Below are 17,262 nucleotides of genomic sequence, written 5' to 3' on the forward strand. Positions count from 1 at the left end.
GAAGGACGCGATCACCTGACATCACAAAACCGGGGTTTAATGGTCAAGCACAAGACAGGCGAGACATCCGAGACGTTGACACTGGTCAACAGGAACAGTTGACGGCGAACAGGGCCGCTTTATACATTTGACACAGGTGAGAACGATTAGGGAACATTTCACATGACAACAATGAAACCCCTTTTCGGACCGGATCGTGACAGGTACAGTGCTATGTCATGGCTGGGATGACATCGTATCCTTTCCTCGGGTGTCAAACCACTACATTCCAGGCATGTGTTCTAACAAGCATGGAAATGACTCAACATCAGCGAGAGACATTGCAAGAGCAATAAAAGAGATTTACTTTTATTTAAATATATAAATAAACAATGGTTACACAACGCGTGGGCTTTCGGTATATACTCAATTTTAAACTATTGGCCATCTGTAGCCCTCTGCGCCTCCTTGCCCAGGATGAAACGCACATCTCTCACACTCTTAACGCATTTCCCTATTTATTTGTCAATTCCGTTTTTTATTTGGTAGGTTTGTCAGAATTATGATAATTCACAGACAAGTAACCAATAGCAATACTGCTAACACTCCTAATAGTACAAGTGTACAGCTCAAGACAAAGGGCCGTTGGTCGACCACAATTACTCTCGCCATGTTTCTCCAGCCTCTTCTTTCACGTCTACATCCAGAGGTTGTGGGTCTGGGTTCTTCTTCATAGTTTGTGGGTCTGGGTACTTCTTCATAGCTTGAAGGTCTGGGTACGTCTTCATAGTTACTTTGTCTGGGTTCGTCATATAACAGATTATTTGGAGTTTAATAATAATTTGGACTGTCCATTTCAATTATTTATGATTAAAACAAGTCCGGTTGTTTAAATATAAATATCTTCCTACTTGAAACATTGAGAATTCTTTTTCAGTGCTTGTGAACATTATGGACAGAAACTAAAGACTTTCTGGGGAGATTAAATAAATACGACTATCACTAGTGAAGAAGCACGTCTGAAATGGCTGAAATTAAAGAGAGTGTCTTATTAAAATGTAAAATTAATGAACGTAAATGACTGAACGACGAAAAGGAAAAGATAAATGACCATTTCATTATTTTGATGGGTGTAATAAATCAGAATGGAAAATCACTTCATCACATCCATGCACAAACATGAGCTGAAAAGATTGTGCAGCACTTAGAATTTTGCCAAGAACAAGAATTTTTATTCACACAGGAGACCTCATTCAGCATAAATCTCTTCAATGGTAAATTCTGGATATGATCATTGTATCTCACCACTTAGCATTAAGGAAAACCACTCAATTCACAAATTAACACCAGCAGTCTAACACTAACTAATAATTTACTAAATATATTTACATATTATATTAATGATTAGAACATGAACAAGTAGATCAAATAATATTCCACTTAACAAATACATTTACATTTACAGCATTTATCAGACGCCCTTATCCAGAGCGACTTACAATCAGTAGTTACAGGGACAGTCCCCCCCTGGAGACACTCAGGGTTAAGTGTCTTGCTCAGGGACACAATGGTAGTAAGCGGGATTTGAACCCGGGTCTTCTGGTTCATAGGCGAGTGTGTTACCCACTAGGCTACTACCACCCTATATATCACATATATCACAACTCAAAAGCAAAAGTCCTCAAAAACTCAAAACAGGCAAAGTGAATAGTTGAAATAACCCGGGTTATTACCCACTATTTGTGGGGTACCCGCAGGCCACAAAATGGCTGCTTCTCTCTCGCAGAGCAACAAACCAAAAAATACCAGATAGCTCCTTAATCCTGTCATCCGCCGAGCGGCATGAAGAAACCTTCTCAGGACCGGTCCTGGTGTCCAGCAGAGCTCCTCGGTCCCTTCGCTCGTAACGTAACTACAATATACTCTACTGCACCGCAATACCGCAGGTAGTACAGATATTACGAATATCAAAAATACAGTAAATACGTATACAACACGTTATTCCTCCGTTCATACAGCAACACCTCATCCAGGCGTTTATCCGGTTCTTCAGCAGGGCCACACACACAACTTCTCAGTTAACCGCATTACCAGATAAAGAAAGAGGAACTGAGAGATAGAACATTTTCCATTTGCTTCTGATTTAGATGCATGAAGATAAGCTGCTAACAAGAGACGTGAAGAGATGAGAATTTGCTTAAAAAGTAAACCTGCTTTCTGTTCCTCAAGCCACTAAAGCAGCGAGCATGTCCAGCAGTGCCATCTACTCCAACGTGAAGATCAAGGCGAAGCAGGCAGCGGTGGAAGCGTCTGGTACAGGTTTGCTCCTGCTTTTTCATTCTGGAGTCCCTGCTGGATAAACGCCTCATAACAACAACAACAACAGTATGTCTCAATGGGCTTTGACAGGCCCTACAGTTGACACCCCCCACATTTGACTCTTCTGCACACAAGGAAAAACTCCACTCAAAAAAAACTCTAGGAGAGAGAAAAAAGGTCGGAAGAAACGTTGGGAAGGAGTGATACAGAGAGGGACCCCCTTCCAGGGTAGAGTGAGCCTGCAAATGGTGTCAGTGCAGGGTTGGGGATGATATAATAATAAGTCCTACAGTTGTAGGGTTGGAGAAGTCCAGGATGTAGTCAGTGTCATGGTCTAGATTACGTGTCCATTTGGTCCACTTGAAGATCCCTATAGCTGTAGTTGTTACGGTGGTGGTGGCTGTGGTGACCCTTTGTTTCATGGTATGTCCTTGTTAAGCAGTTGTCAGGAACCAGGATTTATTTGCTGGTCTCTTCACTGGGGTCTGCCAGTAGTCTGGACGCTTGATTCCGTGTCTCTGAGAAAAACAAACAGAAGCAGCGGCAGACGGTTGCACTGTACCACCGATACTGAAATCTGTGGTTATAGTGGTATATTGGTGCTACAGTGGCCCGGTACCCTAAATAGGACAGCCTAACTAGGGTGAATTTAACTTAGTCCGTGTCTAACAGGGGGACTCTGTGATAAACTGGACTTTGACACTGCGTCAAAATCAAGTGAAATGAGGGTCTAGGACTTTAGCAAAAAGCCAGAGAAAACAGATAGGTTTTCAGTTTGGATTTAAACACTGAGACTGAGTCTGAGTCCCGGACACTGACAGGCAAGCTGTTCCACAACTGCGGAGCTCTATAGGAGAAGGATCTGCTCCCAGCTGTGACCTTCTGCACCTTTGGTAGCAGTAGTGACCCCGCACGCATTGATCGAAGGGGGCGTGGCGGTTCGTAAGGAACCAAAAGTTCACTCAGGTACTGTGGGGCGAGACCATTTAGAGCTTTATAGGTCAAAAGAAGGATTTTGTGGTCAATCCTAAATTTGATGAGTAACCAGTGCAGTGATTGTAAGACTGGGGTGATGTGGTCAAATTTCCTGGTTCTAGTTAGAACTCTGGCTGCAGCATTCTGTACTAGCTGGAGTTTACTCATGCACCTACTAGAGCATCCAGACAATAATGCATTGCAGTAATCTAACCTTGATGTAATAAATGCATGGACCAACTTTTCTGCATCATGCATTGAAATGATATTTCTTATTTTCGCAATATTTCTAAGGTGAAAGAATGCTATCCTAGTGACATTATCTATGTGTGAATTGAATGAGAGACCTGCATCAATGATGACATCTAGATCCTTCACTTCAATACTCGGTGAGATAGAAAGGCTATCCAGGGTTATTGTGTAGTCAGCCAGTTTATGCCTGGCTGCTTGAGGCCCAATTACAAGCGCTTCTGTCTTGTCAGGGTTTAACAGGAGAAAGTTGGTGAGCATCCACTGTCTAATGTCCTTCAGACAATTCTCTATATTGTTCAGCTGCTGCCTCTGATCTGGCATTGCTGACAGATACAGCTGTGTGTCGTCAGCGTAGCAATGAAAGCTAATACCGTGTTTGCGGATGACGTTACCTAAAGGTAACATGTATAGGGAAAAAAGTAACGGACCTAGGACAGAACCTTGTGGAACACCAAACTCTACTTTACTATGTGAAGACGAATCACCATTGATGTCCACAAAATGATATGATCTGAACCATTCAAGGGCTGTTCCCTTAATCCCGATAACATTCTCTAACCTGGCAAGGTGAATAGCGTGATCGATAGTGTCAAACGCTGCATTCAGATCAAGCAGGACAAGCAGCGAGATGCGTCCCTGATCAGAGGCCAACAGCAGGTCATTAACCACTTTAACCAGCGCTGTCTCAGTGCTATGATGAGGTCTAAATCCTGATTGATATACTTCATGGATGTTGTTACAGTCTAGGTACGCGCTCAGCTGCTGGGCTACGACTTTTTCTAAGATTTTTTTATATGAACGGAAGGTTGGATATCGGTCTATAATTTGAAAGCTGACTACGATCAAGATCCGGCTTTTTAATCAGGGGTCTAATGACTGCTACCTTGAACGAACTTGGTACGTGGCCGGTGCTAAGCGACGAGTTAACAATTTTGAGGATAGAATTTATAATATCAGGTGCTATTTGTTTAAGGAACCTTGTTGGAATCGGATCCAAAGCGCAAGTACATTGATTTGATGACGAGATTAATTTGATTAATTCATGCTCTTTAATAAGGTTGAATCGTTCTAATCGGTGGTCTATTAGAAGATTATTTTCCATGGAATTAGCGGAGCTAATTGTTGTGCTTTTAATCTTCTCTCTATTCGCGACAATTTTAGTATTAAAGAAATTCATAAAATCATCGCTACTATGATGATATTGAGTGGTAGTATCCGTTTCTGTCTTATTCCTGGTTAGTTTGGCTATAGTTTTAAACAGGAATCCGGGATTATTTTTGTTTTTGTCTATCAACGAGGACAGATATGTTGATCGAGCCGCGCTAAGAGCCTTCATATAGTTAAGTAGGCTCTCCTTCCACGCTATTCGGAATATGTTTAATTTACTTCGATGCCATTTACTGTACGTTCTAATTTCTTCTTAAGCGAGCGCGTGTGATCATTATACCAAGGAATTACGTTTTTATCTCTTACTATCTTCCTTTTGAGGGGAGCGACTATGTCTAACGTACTACGCAGTGTTAATTCTAGACATTTGGTCGCTTGGTCGAGTTCAGCGGGGTCTGACGGTGAGTTTATCAGCGTTGATAAATCTGGTAAGGTATTAATAAACTTCTGTAGAAGAATAACTGTATCTTCTATATTTAAACCGAAGGTCAGTATGAGATCGAGCGTTTGACCACCTTCATGAGTATGTCCTAACTTATGAGTTTTATTTTGTGAGACTACATGAGTTATATTGGTATGTAGAATCTCAAAAGAGTTAAATCCATGTCCGGGTTTATGAGTATTATTATGAGGTTATCATTATAAATTACTGCGACACGTTGTAAGTCGCTCTGGATCAGGACGTCTGCCAAATACCTTAAATGTAAATGTAAATGTCGGGGGTGCTGGTGGTAGGTTCAGAAGGAATGATAGTAACGGGTAGTAAGTTGCTGAAACAGACACCCCGTCCAGTCCGTGGAACAGACACAGTGTCAGCATATTTATGAGTTTTATTAATGTTTCTTGTAGAATCTCTTGTTTTAATAGAGCGAGGTAAAGACACAGTGTTAATATTGTACACGCTGGGTGGCGGCTCTACGCAAATGGCAGACACTCGGTTTAGCCGGTCTGTCTGCTGCCTGGTCTCGGCTCTGGCGAGTCAGTTTTGTTTTTTGGTTCTAAGACTATGAGGCAGATTTTTAGACAACTGAGTGGCACCCGCCCAGTTGGGGTGGATGCCGTCTCGCCCAGAAAGACCAGGCTTCCCCCTAAATATTGGCCAGTTATTAATAAAGCCCACTTTATAATATAGAGTCGCCAATGACTAGAGACGGTGGATTGTCGGACCCAGCGGATGCCTCGCTGAGGGGGGAGAAGCGTCTCTGAACGTGGACCGGTGTGTGGTGCCCAGGTGGTGGGGGAGCTTGGCGGGTCATCACTGCATCACCCAGGAGTGTCCGGCAGCCATCATGCTCCTCATCGTGCAGCAGGTCATCACCACAGTGATTGAAATCTTCATCACAGCCGCGTTCCTTGTCCAGGTAGCTTGTTACTTAGAGTCTAAGTAACAATATTATATGAGTTTAATATAATATATGACCTTTCCTTTTTTGAAAATTAAATATTGAAACACACGTCAGAAAAGGCACATAATAGGTATGTGGGCGTGGGGGGCGGGACTTTGATGCAGCCGTCAACTCGAACTCCACATTTTCTAAACCGTGAACACACAGGGCCGCCCCTAACAAAGATATTAGGTGGCACCCCGAGAACCCCGCGCAGGCTCCTCCAGTGGAACCAGGACTACATCTGCATCGACCCACTGCCGGGGGAGTGATGGAAGACGGGCGTGGCCTTCACGTACGCCTACTGCAGCCTGGTGATCGCCACGGTGATGGTCACGGTGGTGCACGGAGCAGAGCCCGTGGGCGTTCACCGTCACCGAGGTCAGCGGCGTGGTCCTGGTCTCCGTCTTCTTTGTCCAGTGGATGGTCCTCGAATACAAGTGAGATGAATGCAGTGCAGTTTATTCTTCGTTTGCAATTTACTAAAACGTTCATATCTGATTTCTCAGAGGCAAAGAAGAGGATATAGAGTCCATTAAATCGGAATGAAGTAACTTGAAATCATCACCACTGAGGTCTGAGGACATCAGTGTTCGCTTAGTTTGGACTGTCCTGCTTCAACACTGATTGGGTCAATCCCTTTTGAATGTATTGGCTGTGAAAACTAGGGGGTGGAGACTACGAGAGCGGCGTTTCGAACGGGATTTACGCCGAGATTTACGTGACGTATTGTGGCTAGAAAGGCTTGCCATAAACACATGGCGTGTGCTGCCAAAGTGAGTTCACGCAGTTATGAACGTAACGTTCCTTCGTGGAACAGTAGATTTGACCTTTAACCTTTATGGATTTATCGCGAGAAAAGACACGAGATCCCTCACACGGACTGCAGGTGGGCACATGTCTTCCACGAGGCTCCGCTACAATAAAGCGTTAAGTTAGAGCGAAGCTTGTCAGGACAAGCGGCCAGCGAGGTACTCGTAAAGAAATGTTCTGTTCATGTTCGGGTTGAATAGTTCTATCGTGTGATTGTTAACGTGTTATACTGTTTACTTAAATACAGTTATCACGGCACAAGTTACAAGAACGTCCACGCAATAAATATGAATAAATACAGAGTGTCATCGAACCCTGACGGAGCAGAAGGAAACCATCAGCCTCATCTCTAAAGAAAAACAGGACCTGCAAAGTAATTTATCAGGTCAGCTGCTATTCTCTATCGGTGTCCATGTTAAAAAGTCTATTTTATATGTTGTTTTTTTTATATTCTCCTCAACAGAATCTAAAGAGGAGTTGGTCACATGATCTTCTGTTCTGAAACTGCAGAATAGCATGGACATTAAGAATCAAACTATTTCCCAGCTAATTTAAAACATGTTAAACAAGTAATGAAACAGGATAAATAGTATTAATGCATTTAATATTAGTTCTAATATGTGATGGTGTGTCAAAGTGTTTATTTTGTGCATCATTGGTGGCAGAAGATCGTCTTTTATGAAGGACAGAAAACAACATAATTCATCCACTAAATGCATTCAGTCATTGACAAAAAAAACAATGTGAATTTAGTCAAAAGCAGAAATATTTTTAACACAGTAAAGTTAACAACAAAAACACTTTCAGTGTAAAGTCTGTAAAAGTGACACTAATTAGTGTTAAATGACCGTGACTCCGCCCCTTCCCAGGTAACACGCCCATATGGGTGGTACACAGGTACCAGACAGGTGGTCCATATCAGCCCCATCTTCTTATGAACCCCAGAACCCAGATGGGGTGCAAGAGTCGCCCCTGATTTACCCGCCATCATGAAGAAGACTCGGTCCAACATGGACCTCGCCGCCTTTTCTGCTTTTACGTTAAAGTAGATTCTTGGTGCTTCTGGAGTTGGACTGTACATGAAGTCATTTTTATCTTTAAGTGCTTGTTGTGCATAATTGACCATTGTTATTAAAATGCTGCTGAAACTGGGATTTAGTTGCAGAGACTGAGGCCTGGACCAGTAATGAACTGGTCTGGAATAAGACTGGACAGAAGACACATGGTCAAGTTAGAGACTGACTCTTCACCTCCATCTTCTCTTTATCAGATATCCAGCAGGAGAAGCTTAGAAGCAAAAATTTACTGAAGAGCATAGAAATATTTAAAAAAGGTGAAAAAATGTTAATTTGTTAAATATTTTATAATAATTATGAACACATTATACACACTTCAAACTATCTGAATTGTCCTGCTTTAGATTCCAACAGGCCACGTTCAGACAGTGTTGTGGAAGGTGAGTAAATGTAGTTTTATTCAGTGTTTAGTTCTCATGGTGAAGTGGTGATGTGGTCACTCTGCTGAATACAGGTCTTCAGAAAGGTTGTCTTCCTGGTTGGGTGTTCTTCAACAGTAAGTGCTACTACGTCTCCACTGATGAGAAGAATTGGGAAAACAGTCGGGTCGAATGTGAGGAGATGGGAGGACATCTGCTCAACATAGATAATAAAGACAAGCTGGTAAGATGGAGAAATTCACTGTCCAGAGTGTGCTCAAAGTCTGTGCCGACCAGCTGTCTCCTGTGTCCACCAGACTCTTCAACCTCTCCTTGTCACAAGCCACTGTCCCTCACTGCCTGAAAACTGCAACAATAGTCCCAGTCCCCAAGTCCTTAGTGACTACAGACCACGTCTGAGAAGTTCTTACAAAACCCCCAATAAAATCCAGCCATCCCTAAAAACCGCCGCAATTCTTGTTTCGAAGTGGGGACAGGAAAATTCATGACCGCCTGAACTTTGGCCTCCACAGGCCGAACTTGACCCTGACCTACTTCTTTTCCTAGGTAGGTCACAGTCGCTTTCCCAAATTCACATTTGGCGAGGTTGAGGGTTAGCGACGCTTGTTGAAGGCGCTTAAAAACAGACTCTAGAGTCTCAAGGTGCTGGGTCCAGGTGGCTGAGTAGATGATAATATCATCTAGATAGGCTTCACAGCAAGGGACTCCAGCAAGCACCTTACAGATTAAGCGCTGGAAGGTAGCAGGCGCATTGCGTTAACCAAATGGCATCACTGAGTACTGCAGAAAGTTATCAGGTGTAACGAAGGCGGAGATCTCAGCAGCACGAGGAGTCAATGGTACCTGCCAGTAACCCCGCAAAAGGTCTAATTTGGTGACAACTCGGGCAGCACCAACCTTGTCAACACAGTCTTCCATCCGAGGTAATGGAAACGAATCTGGTTTAGGAACCGCATTAACCTTTCTGTAGTCAGTACAGAATCGAAACGTTCCGTCCGGCTTAGGAACCAGTAGGCATGGACTACTCCATGCACTGCAACTCTGCACAGCCAGCTCGTTCTCCAACAAGTAGTTCACTTCAGACTGCATCACCGCTCGCTTCGTTGGATTCAGCCGATATGGGTGCTGCCTGATGGGAGAATGACCACCAACGTCAACATCATGTTGTATGACGGACGTACCCACAGGGACGTCAGAGAACAAAGCAGCATGTGACTGAATTAGTCTTGTAACTTGTCTGCACTCTGCTACAGGTAAATGAGACAAATAGGCTTCCAAATCCTGCAGAATTTCACTATTCTGCAAATATAGTCCATCCTCAGCTGGAGAATAAGTAACAGGTACAGAAACTAATGCTGCAGAGATAACAGGTTTTCCCTGTTTCTCAGCCTTGTTTTGTACCACCACGTTCTCTCGATCAACGTAGCTTTTGAGCATGTTGATATGGCATACTCGAGTTTTCCGTTTCCTGTTTGTTGTACGGATGACGTAATCAGTCTCACTTAACTTTGAGTCCACCACAAACTTGGCCTGCAAAGCAGATCCCACAATAGGCAGTAAAACTAAAACCTGGTCACCAGGCTCAAAAGATCTGGAGACTGTTCTCTTATCGTAATGAGTCTTCATGTCCCTCTGGGTTGAAGACAACGAGGCTAACGCAGCTGAACAAGCCTTATGAAGGCGTTCCCGAAACGCACTGATGTCATCTAAAACATTAGTGCTGGGAGCAGGCTGCTACGACACCCACGTCTCCCGCAAAAGTCTAAGAGGACCAAGCAAAGTGTGACCAAACACTAAGTATGCAGGACTAAATCCCAGGGACTCTTGGACCATCTCACGAACAGCAAATAAAAGCAAAGGGAGTCCCTCATCCCATTCTTTAGCTGTGTCCCAGCAATAAGCACGAAGCATGGTTTTCAAGGTTTGGTGAAACCTCTCTAGCGCCCCCTGTGACTGCTAGAAACAGCATGCGTAATTCCAAGGTGGGACAACACCTGCTTAAAAAGACGTGACAGGAAATTGGACCCTTGGTCCGTCTGCACCACCTTTGGAAGCCCGAATAGTGAAAAGAACTGGGTCAGTGCTTTCACCACGGCCTCAGTTTTTAATGAGCGTAAGGGGACTGCTTCAGGAAAACGGGTGGCACTACACATCAGTGTAAGCAAGTATTTGTTTCCCGATTTAGTATGAGGGAGTGGACCAACACAATCCAAATTTATTTTCTCAAAAGGTTCTGTTAAAACCGGTACGGGGTACAGTGGTGCAGGTGGTATTGTCTGGTTCGGCTTCCCAGCCAACTGACAGACATGGCATGAACGACAGAGCTTCGCTACATCTGCTTTTAAACCCGGCCAGAAGAAGTACCGCAGAATACGATTGTAGGTCTTCGTTACTCCCAGGTGACCTGCAAAGACATTATCATGCCCCAATGTTAAAACCTGCGACCTGAATTTAAGTGGAACCACTACTTGGAAAACAGAATTCCAAATCAAATCATCCGCAACCGGAGGAGTCCACTTCCTCATCAAAACTCCATCTTCCCAGAAATATGCCACAGACTTCCTTACGAACAACCACAGAACGACACTTAACTAGAGACAAATCTTTCTGTTGTGCCCGGGAAAGTTGCGCTCTACTTACTGACAGCGACAGCGCACCTTCTCCACCACCTGCTGTGGGCAGTGACCCTGCTGCTGGGCTCTGAGGCGGCTGCGCTGTGGACGAAAACACTAAACCCGGCGCAGAAATAAAAGTGTCGGTTAAATCGATATCACTCATCATACGCGACTGAGCTCGCGTTACTGCGCAAGCGGGGAAAACCATCGTAAACTCAGCGTCCACCTCGACCGGACTGGGTGACTCGGTGGGAGTGTCTATCACTTCCGGAAAATGAAGTACGAACCGCCACTTTACACAGGCCGGTATACAAACCACACCGCATTTGTACTAAGTGCAGGGGCGCCTTCACGATGCCCAACTCGATCCCCTGTACTAAAATATTAGACCCACAGAATGAATCCCCAGAGAACGGTAAAAGACCCTCTAAAATGAAAGACTGGGCTGCTCCAGTATCACGTAAAATACGGACCGGGACCTCATCTCCGCCCTCCGGCGAGAGACGGTACCTCGTAACACGAACGGTTCAAAAGACGGATCTGAGTGAGAAGGTGCGTTCACAGCACGAATAAAACCAACCCCTTTTGGTGCAGGTCCTCTTTGCGTGTTTTTCTTCTTCAATGTTGGACAATCCGCGATGAGATGGCCAGTCTCATGGCAGTAAAAACACGCCCGAGATCCCCGCGGCGAACTGGGTGGAGATCTAGAATATGTTCTGCCACCCCGCACACCTTCTCCATTGTCCTTTTTCCGCGACTGTGAAAACACAATTTTGTGTGTTAAAGAGTACTCGTCCGTACACACAGCAGCCTGTGCTAACGTGGAAACCTTCTGGTCATTTAAATGGGTCGCCACAGCTTCAGGAATACAATTCTTAAATTCCTCAAGTAATATTAACTCCCGCAGCTGATCCCATGTAGTTACTTTACTTGACACACACCACCGGTCGAATAAAGTTTCTTTTTCTCTGGCGAATCCAACAAACGTAAGCTGATCAGTTTTTCTAAATTTCCTGAACTTTTGCCTGTACGCCTCAGGCACGAGTTCATATGCATTCATGATGGCAGTTTTTACCAGGGCATAATCAGAGCTTTGCTGCTCAGTGAGAGAAGAGTAAACCTCCTGAGCTTTTCCTACAAGCACACGCTGTAACAACAGAGTCCATACGTCCTCTGGCCACTTCAACGTGGTCGCAACGCGCTCGAAATGGTTAAAATATTTCTCCACTTCCTTTTCAGAAAACGGAGGTACCATTCAAATGTGCCGACCGACATCGAAAGCAGGCGGTGAGGGATCAGACGAGGGTGAAGAATGGGCATATTTAGAAGCCAACTCGAGCTCCACACTATTTAATTCTAGTTCGTGTTGACGCTCGCGTTCCCGTTCTTCCCCTTCCCACATTTTAAGCTTTAGCTCTTGTTTCAACTTCTGCATCTGAAGCTGATGTTCCAGTTCTCGTTCACGAAGTGCCCGAACTTCCCGTTCGGCACGTAATTTTGTGGCGTCAAGCTGCATTTTTTTCTCCTGCAGTGACATTTCCTTCAGCCGCATTTCAGTCTCTACACCGCCTGCAGAATGTAACGATTCCTCCACCGAAGGCGGGCTACTGAGCTTAGAAACGGAACCAATGACACCCTGCTCTACCAGGCCGATTTTTACAGCTTTTAAAACAGTATCTTTCAACCATTTATCCGCACCAGTTATGGGAATTTGGTAAAATTCCGCTACTGCCACTAACTGGTCCTTGGTGAAACTGTCCAAAAGTTCCTCTGATGGACTCTCGGAAAACCCCACGAATTCTGAGGCCATGTTAGACAATTCAATGTCGTAACGTCTACCCGATTACCGAAATGGCGCTGATAAAACGAAACTAACTACGCTCCACGACAATACAAAAAAAATTAAACGGACTGCATGCTGGGTAACAACCACGACCAGCGGTGACCTCGCGTAACCCCGGAAGTCCAGCCCCTAAACCTGCCTACACAACACTGCCTACAGCCTCGCTAGTCTTCGAGGAAGTGCCGGTTTTAGGCCACTTTAAACGCGGAACTCGCGGCTTCTCCCACCAGAGATGCCCGACGCGTACCTCTCCCCGGAGTTTTCCCCAAAAATAAGAAAGGCAAAATAACAAAGAAAACAAGAAACAGCGCCCGAAGGAAGGATCGGCGCTCGGCACGACCCAGCAGGACAAGCGTCCTGCTGGGTCGGAGTTTCTAACCGGAGTTTCCGAGTTTAGGTGAGAACGGAGAGCGCAGCGAACTTACCCCGCAGCATATATCACTGAGACATGTGAACAGTGACAGTGATCCCGGACGAGCCCCCATTTGTTACGTCCTGGTCTAGGTCAGGAACGTGAACAATTAGAAAGAGGGAGGGAAACATCACAACCGTTGGAACTAAGTGATTTTTAATAAAACAAAACAATACAAGTCACGCCTTGACACACAGTCAGGCAACGAAAAGCACCGGGTAGACGAAATGTGAACAGGGCATCTGTCCTGCGTATTTTCCCTCTCTCAGTCTCCCTCTCTCCTTCCGCCTCCTCCACGTCGCAGCACGCCGTCTTTAACGGCATCACTCCGATGGGAGCGTGAATCAGGAGTTCCGTAAATTACAGGCTCCTCCTACAAAAAGGAAAAACACCAACAAGACAGAACATACAAACCACACATCACATGATCACGGGACGTAACATAACGAACACATTTTTCATTTTCAAAATGGGCAAATTGGAGAGTTGGTGCTTTCAATCAAAACCAGGGAACTTTACGCAGAAACAGCATGCCAAGCATTCAAACATTACTATACAAAAGACAAAGTGACACTGCTGGCCATTTGACAAAACTCACTCTCCCTCCTCTTCCTCCTCCTCCTTCACCTCCACAGGTTTCACCTAACTGGGGGTGAGCTGGTCTTTGGGCTTCAGATGGCAGCGGGTCATTGTAGTGGACTGTACTCCTCAAACCCGTACAGGTACCTGGGTGGGGGAAGGGGGGGATTTAGTGACTGTTCTAAAAGCAACTTGCTGGATGTTGTTGAAAGGAGAATACATTTATTTATAAAAAGTTATATGTTCAACTAAAACTTTGATACATAGCTAGTTAGGTACTTGGGTACAAATCCAGTGGGGTGAAGAGTATCATTACAATATGTTTCCAAAGCAACTTTTTGTTCCCACTGATGGTGGCAACCAGCATGGAGTCAGTCAGTATGGAGAGACATCCTGATAAAAACAAACAGTAGTGCAAATCTGGAGAAAGGTTCTTACACATTTTAACAAAAGATATTAACGTTAGCATTTTTTCAATTACTGTAATGCAAATAATCATGACAATATGTGCTCTGAAAGGGGATTTTTTTTTTATGTATTTATTATTTAACCATGACAACCCTGAAAAGCTGAAGTTAAACGACAGCGTTTCTTCCTCCAAGTCTGTGCCCGAATAAACTATTACAAAGACTTTTGGAGGGGTGGTAGTAGCCTAGTTGGTAACACACTCGCCTATGAACCAGAAGACCCAGGTTCAAACCCCACTTACTACCATTGTGTCCCTGAGCAAGACACTTAACCCTGAGTGTCTCCAGGGGGGGACTGTCCCTGTAACTACTGACTGTAAATCGCTTTGGATAAGGACGTCTGGTAAATGCTGTAAATGTAAATGATTCAGCTACAGGATCGAGGCGCCACCAGCGCAGAGCTTCTTCAGAAATCACGCACAGTGAAGAGAAGACTTCTGGAGGACGGCCTGGTGTCAAAGAAGGGCAGCAAAGAAGCCACTTCTCTCCAGAATATCAAGGACGGACTGATATTCTGCAAAGAGTACAGGGTTTGAACTGCTGAGGACTGGGGTAGTAGTTATATTGTGAGCGCTACCATCAGTCCTGTCTCGTGCCAACAGTAAAGCATCCTGAGTCCCTTCATGTGTGGGGCCGCAGTATAAACTGTGTGTGACATTAATTCGGCAAAGGGAGCGATTTAGATTATACCGTTCTACCATGAAACCACGCCTACTTGCAGCAGGAGACATTCTTTATGGACGAGGGCACAGAGCAGCGTTTCCACGAATCTTTAAAACGTCCTAAATTAGAGTTTCCAAAAAACAATAAGGCTTTAAATATCATTAAAAATGACCAGTAATCCTTAAATCTAGAGTTTAAAAAATATGTTTTTGTGGAGCACCGTTCCATAAGGCCAAAGTGATAAGTGGCTCAGGGAACATTGAAATTTTGAGTCCATGGTCAGGAACCCAATTGAGAACTAAGAATACAACAAACCCTCTACCAAAAACATGCCCATAAATACCGTGCCACCGCACACCCTGCAGATCTAGCTGTAGCTTCAGTACTATTAATTAGCCTGCAGAGGCAAATTTTATCCCCGATGTGGGCAAAACTGTCCTCTGGTATCATCATGCACACTAGTGGATGATGATACCTGATTTTGAGGAGGTGTAAACGGAATTCCTGGTGGATTGCCGGGTGAGTGGGATTTCCCCCCCCGTCCCTGTAACTAACGATTGTAAGTCGCTCTGGATAAGGGTGTCTGATAAATGCTGTAAATGTAATGTAAATGAAGCACATATCAAGGCTTGCTTCATTTAGGGGAGGAGCCTGCCGGCTGTACCACGTGACTGCTTCGGGAAGCGCTTCAGAGTTTGAGACGATATAAACCCCTCAGGTTCCAGTCAAAATGTGGGTTTTTCATGGAAAGTTGCGGTCAGTTCAGAGTTTGGAAGGAGTTTATATAGTTTGGAGATACTTTGGAGAATTTGAAGATCTATAAGAGTGAGGAGAGATGGAGAGGTACGAGGATGGAGCCAGCTAGGAAGAGGAGGATTTCCCCTGAGTGGGAACATTTTGAGCGAAGCTAAATTTAACACAATATCAGGTGCATTATGTTTGCTTTTCAAGAACTGTATTTTATTCAAAGGGGAGGTGCTTATTGTGTTCCAGGGAGTGGGGGTACAATAACAACACCTATCATGCCTTACATGAGAATAAGGAGGAAACTGGAGCTTCACCCACACAATTTGTCCATGTTGACTTTTGTTTATTGTGGTAACACCCCGTATTTATTCTCAGGCCCCAGGAAACGAGAGCTGGATGAAGCCCTTGTCTCCATGATCGTGAAGGATACTCAGCCCTTCAGTATTGTGGATCTTGGATTCAGGACATTTGTTTCCAAACTAGATCCCTATTAATTTCTCCCTACAAGGCAGGTATGAATGGGAGCATGCATGAAAGACATGAATACTTTATTGTACGGCTCACAATTCAGCATTATACATTTGCTTCCTTTAGGCTCTGACGGCCGTTATACGGTCCAAACAAAGCAGAGAGGAAATCCCCCAGGCTTCCACCTCTCATGATGTCACTGGAGGTAATATATTATTTACATTTTGAGATCAATTATTCCTATTATAACACTTACTAACGTGATCTGTGGTTTCCTCTTAGGTAGCAAACTGTGGCATCGTGTAGACACCAGCATCATGGAGGCACGGGAGACACAGAATGTTAGAGTAGATTCCACTGTGGAGGTCCAGCGCTGCCTTTCAGAGCCAAATATAAGCAGGATGGAGAACCCTCTGGAGTACTGGGAAAGGCAGAAAGGACCGTACCCCAATTTGTATGATCTTGCTCTTGCGTTTTTCTTCTGTGCTGTGAAAGGGTGTTTTCAAAAGCCGGAGAGGTTGTCAAAAAAAAAAAAACGGAATTGCTTAAAACCAAAAACAGTTGGTGTGAAACTCTTATTTCTGAATAAAAATTGTTTAAAAAATTCCCGTTCTGTACATCATTGTCCAAGTTACACGACTTGCCATACTACCATTTTGTAAAAATATTCACACAGAATACACTCACGGTATTTTACTATACACATGTGATCATTTATGTAGAACAATTAAAGCATTTCACTGCACTGTGTGTATGATTGTGTATCTGCTAAAAATAAAATTAGATTTTATTTGGTCATACATGGCTTGTAATTATACATCTGGCCAGTAGGTGGTGTCGTGTGCACATGAAGCCTCGAGAAATGAACCATTTGTCTCAAGTGGTGCGATGCCTCATGAGGCTTCATCTCACCATCACTAGTTCCACTGCATCATCTAGAGCTACGCTAACAACAGAGGTTGTTAGCGTAACGAAGGAGTTTAGAAAAAGCCACAAGCTACAATAAGGCTAACAATTGATCACCGCATATGTCAAATATTGACGCCTACTTTACTTTACTTAGCAGACGCCTTTATCCAAAGTGAGTGACGGGCGACACTTACACGACCCGGTGTGGCCGCT

The 17,262-nt window shown here is 44.3% G+C and overlaps 2 long non-coding RNA genes across 3 annotated transcripts; both read left to right on the top strand.

Annotated features, from left to right (window-relative positions):
- Window positions 1-6,777: 6,777 nt before the first annotated feature.
- Window positions 6,778-8,223, top strand: LOC114772569 (uncharacterized). Its single transcript, XR_003743996.1, has 3 exons — window positions 6,778-7,048; window positions 7,138-7,275; window positions 8,161-8,223. It is a non-coding gene; the product is annotated as an uncharacterized LOC114772569 (long non-coding RNA).
- A 203-nt stretch (window positions 8,224-8,426) lies between these two features.
- On the top strand, window positions 8,427-16,789 carry LOC114772568 (uncharacterized). 2 transcript variants are annotated; one of them, XR_003743994.1, is made up of 4 exons: window positions 8,427-8,892; window positions 16,048-16,184; window positions 16,267-16,345; window positions 16,423-16,789. It is a non-coding gene; the product is annotated as an uncharacterized LOC114772568 (long non-coding RNA). The 2 variants fall into 2 exon arrangements; XR_003743995.1 differs by having other exon boundaries at window positions 8,850-13,938.
- The last annotated feature ends 473 nt before the right edge of the window (window positions 16,790-17,262 follow it).

The sequence above is a fragment of the Denticeps clupeoides genome, unplaced genomic scaffold, assembly GCF_900700375.1.
Source record: "Denticeps clupeoides unplaced genomic scaffold, fDenClu1.1, whole genome shotgun sequence".
NCBI lineage: Eukaryota > Metazoa > Chordata > Actinopteri > Clupeiformes > Denticipitidae > Denticeps > Denticeps clupeoides.